This window comes from Silene latifolia, chromosome Y (assembly GCF_048544455.1).
Source record: "Silene latifolia isolate original U9 population chromosome Y, ASM4854445v1, whole genome shotgun sequence".
In the NCBI taxonomy this organism is placed as follows: Eukaryota; Viridiplantae; Streptophyta; class Magnoliopsida; order Caryophyllales; family Caryophyllaceae; genus Silene; species Silene latifolia.
The window spans coordinates 87,343,342-87,352,263 of record NC_133538.1 but is presented as its reverse complement, the minus strand read 5'-3'; the positions used below and the strand labels follow the sequence as shown (position 1 = coordinate 87,352,263).

The 8,922-nt window shown below is 36.7% G+C and overlaps 1 non-coding gene across 1 annotated transcript; it reads right to left on the bottom strand.

Annotated features, from left to right (window-relative positions):
* Positions 1 to 5,863: 5,863 nt before the first annotated feature.
* LOC141635658 (small nucleolar RNA R71) lies at positions 5,864 to 5,970 on the bottom strand. Its single transcript, XR_012540329.1, has one exon. It is a non-coding gene; the product is annotated as a small nucleolar RNA R71 (small nucleolar RNA).
* Between the last annotated feature and the right edge of the window lie 2,952 nt (positions 5,971 to 8,922).

Genomic DNA, 8,922 nt, shown 5'->3' with positions numbered 1-8,922 from the left:
AAACAATCCCTACATGTCAAAGATACACCGTCTTAAATATACCACTTACTAGCTAGCATCCCAAATGATCCCTAGAGGTCAATATACACCGTCTCAACTATCTTCACATATCGTATACACCGTCTCAACTATACAATCGACTAATTAACATCCATAAGGATCACTATATATAATTATACACCGTCTTAATTATAAAAAACAGACTAACCAAAGACATTCGAAATAAACATATTTTACAAGTAATATCGAGTAAACCATAATTGTTACCTTTTTCCGATTGAACTAATCATTTATGACTAACAAATCTTCTACAAGACCGTCTATTTTAGTACATACAACCGTCTTATAAAAAAAATAAAGCTGAAAATATAAATGGGTTTGTAAAAATACATGACGAAAATGAATTTTACTTACAACGGATTGACGAGAACGACGAGAGGAGCGCTATGGAACAAAAATAGTTGAAAACGGATGACAAACGGAGTGGCAGGATCAATTTAAAATCGATAAAAATTAAAAGCGAGCGAAAAGAAGAAAAAGGAAGGGAGAAGAAGAATGATGCGTGAGAAATGAGGGAGCTTGACTTACTGCCGCCTCGCTATTTATTATACGTACGTTTCTTTATCGTTAAGTAACTTCGATAGTTATTAAAACCGTTTCGAGTTAAATTTAACCGATTTAAGTAAAAGTTTCAGTAATAAAACGGAATCAATAATAAATAAATTTAATGAGTGAAAATAAAATAAACTCAGCTAGCTAACGTAGATAATAAGAAATCGGCTTGAAACGGAATTATTAGCGATTTTTACGAAACTAACGGATATTAATAAAAATTGCTAATTTAGTGAAATAAGCTCAAAATAGCTAATTGGACGGTTTTGTTCCCAAAATCCATCTCGGGTTCACTTAAAACAACTTTCATAAGGACTCGTAAAGAAACGGAAATTATTAAATAAATAAACTCGAACTAACTTCAATAAACTCGAACTAACTTTAAATAAACTTATTAATGATTATTAAAATTAACGTATCGAATTATGATGAAATTAATTAATTAGCTAAGCATATATATATAAATCGTTAAATGATGTAATTAAATTCAAAATAGCAATTAAAAGAATTTGGGGTTGAAATAGGAGATCAATTAAAACTCATCAACAAAAAAAACAAAGCAAGGTAGATAAAATGAAGATGTAAACAATTTATTATAAGCACTAGGGTATCATGGGTTCATAGGGGAATACATGGGAGTTGATCATACAAACATGTTCTCAAATTATAAGGAAGCAATTATTGTTGTGATGGGATCGAGTTAGTGTATATCTTACAATCCCTAAGAAGGTGTGGGTCCCGGAGCCGAATCGATTAGATTATACAACACCGGCAAGTCGACTTAATCCTCCCTATTCAACATTATGCATGGTCTAATGAGGCTTGTGTTGGTTTAAGTCTTACAAGCCTTATTGAAGAGATAAGTGATGGGTAAAAAATGCAAGGATTCATAAGCTCGCATTTCATCAAACATAACATGTGCATAAGTTGAAATCACAACAAGCAAGCAAATAAATTATGTGACCATATTAGATTAAGCATGAATCATTCCCCATGTTGGTTTCCCCTAATTACTCATTAACCCTAGCTAAGGAAACTACTCACTCATGATCAAGTTTAACATGCTAACAAGGTTGTCAATCACATTAACAAGGCAAAACATGATGAATGAATGAAAATTATTAACAATAATTAAAGCAAGGATTAAGAGAATTATACCTATGGAGATTCCAAAAAAAATAATGTAAAGAATAATAGAAGTACTTGATGATTGATGAAAGGTTGTCAATCTCCCAATAAACCCAAATGATCTTCTAATTACCCAAAATGAATGATGAACAATAGAGAAATTAAGGAAAGATTAACTATTGAGATTTGTATTAAGACTAGATTAAGAGTTGATTACAAGATTAAGGAATGATTACTAATTGATTATAACTTGATTACTAGATATTAAGAGAGCATCCTAATCTAAGTAGTACAGAGGGGTATTTATACTAAAGATTAGGTACATAAATTAGGGTTACTAAGGGCTTAAATGAGTAAGTCCTTAAGAAAAGTTGAGGAAATGCTCCTCTCGAAGGAAATGAGAATCTCCGTTTTGCTAGTCTTGCCATGATCTGAGTGACTTGTAAATAGGCATGTGCTCTCTAGGGTATAATCTGAGCGGATTGTAAAGGGAGACGCTCAGATCTTCTTGCTTCAGGATGAGCGTCTTGGTCACGGGACGCTCGGATGGTGGTGGGGAGATGCTCAGATCCTCTGTGATCCGCTCGGATCCTCTGTGATCCTCTCGGATCCCTTCACAGACAACATTTCTTCTTTTCTTCCTTCATAATATGCGAGGATCAATCTGGGGAAGCAAGGATCCTTTCGTCATTGCCCGTTTCACTTTATTATCTACATAGGCCTTCTAGTATCGTCTTCCCTTTGATTCTTGGTCATTAGACGCGATCAATTTAGCTCCATTTTGCCATGTAAAAGTAAGGTTTGCACTCCTCTCCTACCAAGGAAACAAAACCTCAAAGAATATGCAAAATGGGGAACTAAAGATAGTAAATGACCCAATTATGCACTATAAAGCATAGGAACGAGGCTAATTCGAGGACTAAATGTGCTCAAATATGAGTCACATCACGGTACTAGCCGCAAATCACATGTTTGACCATCTTTAGTTTAACAACCGGACCCCTAGAGAGGCAAGTTAGCTTTCAAGTGGTAGATATCGAAGCATCATTCAACATGCTCCTGGGACGTCTATGGATCCATTTCACGAAAGTTGTTACATCCACCATTTACCGGAAAATTAGGGTCCCCTTCAATGGGAAAAAATTACCATTCCTGCATCCCCAATCCGCGTTGTCATGGATAAAGAGATAACTTCACAAGTAACCAAGGAAATCGACAATGAAATATGGGGATTACATGCCGTGATTACCTAACCGATGACCCAACACCTTTTGAATGCGGCTCATTCTTGAACGTCACGGTCAACTGCATAATGATGCGACTAGCTTGCCTCTTATCCATTGAAAAGCACCTTGCCTCCAATGAAGAAGGTCAAAGTCCCCAACATTCCCTTCGAGCTTGGGTATGAGCCAAGTGCAGCATATATTTATGGAATTATGATGATTTGAGTGGATTAATATCAAGAGTAATATAAGCAATGAGATTCTATAACTTTCAACAATAAACAGTGAACAATAAAGGAAGAAAGAGTTGTTTTTGGTGACACTGTTTTCTGGTCGTATATGAACAAAATAAAAATGCAGCAAATGTAAAGATAGTAATAACCTTAATCATCCACAAAGGCAAGCTTAACTCGTCTTCTTAATGACGCCCAAAGATCAAGATTAAGGGACTCTACGAAGGAAGTAAACAATCCATGAAGTAATGAAGTTTTGCACAAGCAAAGTGCTTTTCATTAATTCAAAGTCTCCTTATTACATTAGAGAATTGCTTTTTATATAGATCATTATAAAGTTAAACAAACAATACCCTAAGAGACTTAAATGAATTACCCAACCATTAATTTCTAACTACTCTAATTCAATGGTCGATTTATCATATAGTAAAAGGACAAAATACATTAAAGAAAGAATGTACTACCACTTGGACAAGGAGGAGCTGTTATTTTATCTTGTTTCATTGCTCAATGTTGTTCTAGAAGTAGTAATGATATGTGCAATTTATATAGACTTTTTAGCCTCTTATTGCATGCATTTCTATGCCTTTTTTGTATCGCTTTGTATTGCAAAATGCCCTGAATTGGCTACTTTGGTTTGTTTTGTCTTAATTGCATAAATGGACCCAAAAGTAGTGGAATCGTCCCTTATTCGTCCTATTTAGCATGCATTGTATGGAGACAGAGATCTTAGAGCATTGTCTTACCTCGGAATGCGTGAAGGGAGGTCAATGTAAGCTGCCAAGACGAATTGAAGGCTGTTCTCAGTGGAAAGCACTCGATCGAGATGTTCTGGAGTTCGATCGAGTGGTTTGGCAGAAACTGAAGGTTGATCGGGTGATTGTTATGCTCGATCGAAATGCGCTTTATTGGAAGTGTTCGATCAGGAGCCCTTTTTATTCGATTGAACAGTTTGGCTGGAGAAGACCTCGATCGAGTAGTCTGAAAGTATTCAATCGAGTAGTTTGGTGTGTTACACAGGTTTTAGTAATCCGTGATAGGTTTAATTATGTTAATTTTCGCTCCCCTATATCAGGGAGTCGTCATTAGGTTATAAAACAGCTCTTAGCTTTGCTTTACATACTTATTAATCTCTGAACTTCTCTTAATCACTTCGGAACTTTTTCTCTTAATTACGGTGGATTGTTCTTTACGCCGGATTCATTTGCATTGTAATCTTTCCTTTCTCTTAATCTTAATCTTAATACTTTGCTTGTTTTTATTTCTTGTTCTCTTATTGTTATTCTTGTTCTTCTTTAGTTTATGCTTATTTATTATTCCTTCATTATGTCTCTAATTAGTGTGGTTATTTTTATTATTGTTGATCGCATTAAGAACATGAGTAGCTAATCCCTTTATGTTAGGATTAGGGGATCCATAGTAGCGATGTGATGATGTAGTAAATAGACTAGACGATTTACATGTCAGAACCTGTGACCATAGCAATATAACTGTAAGTACACACTTCTAAATAACATTAATTTGGTTAAATTTGTTCCCGGATCGGAAGATTTGAATAAACAGAACTGCTATGAACAGTAGACTACCCTAATGAGGACGAAAGTTAAGTTAGTGGAAATCTAGGGTGGATAGCGGACCGGAAGAACCTTTCGCTTACCCTTCTCACAGTAGATTGTCTAGGCTATTTACAATTGAGTCGATGAACCGCCATGGTGAACCGACATCCTGACATACCTCTCTTATCTGATCATTTATATCTCATTTTCTCACTTTTTTTGCTCTTACTTTATTTCTCTTGCCTTTAATCCTTAGTAGTTTGGAAAACCAAACTTCAAACCCCCCATTTGTGACTTAGATAGACGGACTTACACATAGATACCTTGCCTCCCTGTGGAGATCGACCCTACTTATCACTAGCTTCTGTTAGTTATATTTAGGTATTTATTTTTGGAACATAACGACCGTATAAAATTTTGGCACCGTTGCCGGGGAGGCAATAGCCTGGTTGTCTATTGTTGTTTCGTTTATTTCTTTCCGTCTCAGGAAATTTTTATTCCTTGAGACAGTTCTCACTTATTTCTTTCAGTGTAGTGTATGCCCAAGTCTAACAGGTCAGAATTAGTCTCAGCTGATCCTGAGCCAGAGAGATCCTTTCGGCATAGACTAAGACTACAAAGGAAGATTCAAAAGGAAGCCTTGATTACTTTTGAACCCAAGCTAGAACATTTCCTGTTTGCAGAAGATCCGTCTTGTGAAGAAGACAAAACTATTTCTACTATAAAGCCAGTGAAGATGCCTAACATTGCAAGTCATTCGAAGCCCACAGCTACCTCGACCCCTAAAGGTTTAAAACTTACGACCGAGGATGGCAATACTTTCGACATTCGACCATCCTATATTAATTTGGTCGAACAAAATCCGTACCGAGGCGTGGCGGGTGAAGATCCGCGTAAACATATGGAGGTCTTTACTGACTATTGCTCTACCATTCCCGCCACTAAGGGAGTGACCCAGGATAAGATTAAGGAAGTCCTGGTTCCTTTTTCTCTGATCGACGGAACCCGTGAATGGCTCAGTGATCTTGATTGTACTGCAGCCAGTATCACCAACTGGGAGACTCTTGCCCTTGCCTTTTCTAAAAGGTACTTTCCTCCACAACGTACCAACCAACTGAGAGGAAAAATTACAAGTTTCAAGCAGGCAGCTGAGGAGAATTTTTATGAAGCTTGGTGTCGTTTCAAGAAGTTGGTGCGGTCTCTTCCTCATCATGGTTTTGATCAGTGGTTCTTATGCAACCAGTTCTATACTGGGTTGTATGACGACAACTGTGCTATATTGGACGCCTCATCTAATGGGCGATTTCAGTTGAACAATGATGATGACAAAGGATGGGGAATTATTGAGGGGATGGCTACCCATTGTGCTAAGTATGGGAACCCAAGAGATGGTATTCGCATAGTTCATTCAGTTGATAATGTTGTAGTGGCTCAGCTTGAAGCCATGAATGCTCGTTTAGATAAGTTAGAGTTGCAAGTTGATGGTGATCAACAAACGGTTCACTTGTTGACTAGACAAGAGGCCGTTACTTGTGAGAGATGTGGGAGTAATGACGGTCACATTGTTATTGACTGTCTAACAGAGAAGGAGCAAGTCCTTGCCTTTCCGCAATATAGGCAAGGAGGATGTTCTTACTATAACAATCAGAGTGGAGTCCATCATAACTTGAGATGGACTAGTCAAAATGTGCTTAATCCTACCCCTCCTCCGTAGCAGCAACAAGCTTATGTTCCTCCTCACAAAGCTCAACAAGGCTTTCAAAAGCCTCGATCCTTTCCACCGCCGCATCAAGGAGCTTCTTCTAGTGGAGTTAGTGAGTTAGCTGAGTTGAAGTCCATGATTCAATCATTGACTAAGCAGTTGCAGATGAGTGACCAACAAAAAGAAGCATCAATAAAGTCACTCGAGACCCAAGTAGCCCAACTGGCCGCTAGCCAATCTACAAGGAAACCAGGTCATTTATCGTCTCAATTTAAGAAGAATCCGCACGAGACGATAAATCTAGATAATTTGCGCAGTGGCCTTTCTTATGAAGGACCCAAAATGTCAACTGTTGAGGACATATCAGACCGGAAAGGCGATGTTGCAGGCAGTGAAAAGTCGTCCATGAAGGAAAAGTAGATCTTATATACTAACATACTCACATATGTTTTATTTTAATTTGTCATAAAATTAAATAGTGGAATTTATGCATGCAAACATTAAAACAATATAAAGAAGAAACCATCATCTAAAATTGTGATTTTCGGATATATGGGCGCAAGTGAGTTCTCCTACTCACTTGTTCTTGAGCTCTCCAAATGTAAGAACAAGGATTCAAATATAGAATCCCTCCCAAAAGCATATACCCAAGGAATCTCTTAATAACCAATATTATTTAGATCTAGTAATAATATTAGTTTTACTATAAAATTGACACAATATGAATTGTAATTTTACTCTTGAATATTTCGGTCAAGAGAGGAGATTATGTGAGTTTTTATTTCTCTAGGTTTCACAAGATGTAGAGAAGGATACATTTCTTACACTAGAAAAATGTATATGTAAAAATGATGAAAATTGAAAAGAAAAACTCTCTTTTCTTTTCTCATATGGTTGGCCGAAATTGGCTTGGGTAGGATGCCCAATACCTTTTGTTTTTGCTCTTCTCAAAAGCTTAGGCTTGCAAGGCTAGTAGGTAGTCTTTAATAATTATGTTTTCCACTAATATGAAAACACAATATTAACCCAATACTCCCTCTAATTTCGGCACTTTCATAATAAAATGGATGGTCCATTTTATTTTGTCATTTGTCAATTTTGTCACATGTAACATGTTACATGACATGTCACAATGTAATGTATTTTTAACATACTAAAAATCAACATACTCATAAAATATGTCATTTACAAAATTGACTAGTAATTCGTAATTACTCGTGCCAAAATGTTTCCAAATTATAAATTACAACATTCTGTATTTATAATGATTTATTCATTCCGATTCAATTGTTTCTGTAAACAATAATTTCATCTAAGCAATGAAATAATTCGATTACTTAGACCGTGTCTCATTTAATCATATTTACTATAAGATACGTAAATTATACTCACAAAATCATCCGTCAATTTTAAGCAATTTAATTAACTCGTATCGGTATACGATTAATTAAATAATCAATTAAGATTATTTCCCTATAGGTATGACCTAAGGGGATCAACTGATCACCACCGTCGCACGACAGTAATGTCAAACTCTAGTCAGCCAATCATTACCGATATGTGTGGACCAGTTGACTGTAAAAAATTACATCCCACATGAATTCTTAAAATGAGATTTAATAATGATATTTAAATCATGTGATCGCACTATTGTTGAGGACACATTTCCCAACAATCTCCCACTTGTCCTCGATAAGTGTGCGTCACCAATTCTCTTGTCCTATTACTATCTCCCACTCAATGCAAGGTGTCTTTCAGGTCGTACTTGCAAGTGATCATATCGAGAGTGGTTTCCTCGATCTGGAGAATAACTGATTGACCGGATTTATCTATCATAGATACCTTCCGAGCGTGGCCACGCATTTCCAGTTCATTACTCCTCGAGTGGCCCTGATATATTGTTTTAACCCTGACAAGGGGGTGGACAATTCCTATCGCACTCATTCCCTTCGACTAGCCACAGCCATCAAAACCCAAAATATGCCCATTTGACCCCATTTACGAAGGTCGTAGTAACACAAATCAAAGTTAATCTGAAACTGTGCCATCTTAGGTGAATAGTCTTTAGTCAAAAGAATCGACTCATTAGAATACTATAGTAGCTCTCGCCACGACCAGGCTATGTAAATTTCCATAACTCTATAAGCGGTCATAAGGCCCGACAAAATGTTCCTAACAATCTACCTATGTGATCGACTAGTCATCTCACATGACTGTATGGCACTTGAACTTGCCATCAATCGCATCACACTCTAGTCACTTCGAGACGTCACCTCATACAAGTGATTATGGGCGGATACAATGCTAATCCGTGTTCACTTTAACGGGGTTCAATGTTGTCTCTACAACCCGTTTGGATGTAACAAGGTATAATAAAACAGTTTTAAAGTAAAACTCGAACGACAAATGCGATTATCACATATGAATAGTCAATGCCTGATTACTATTTCATATTCTATAATCTAATT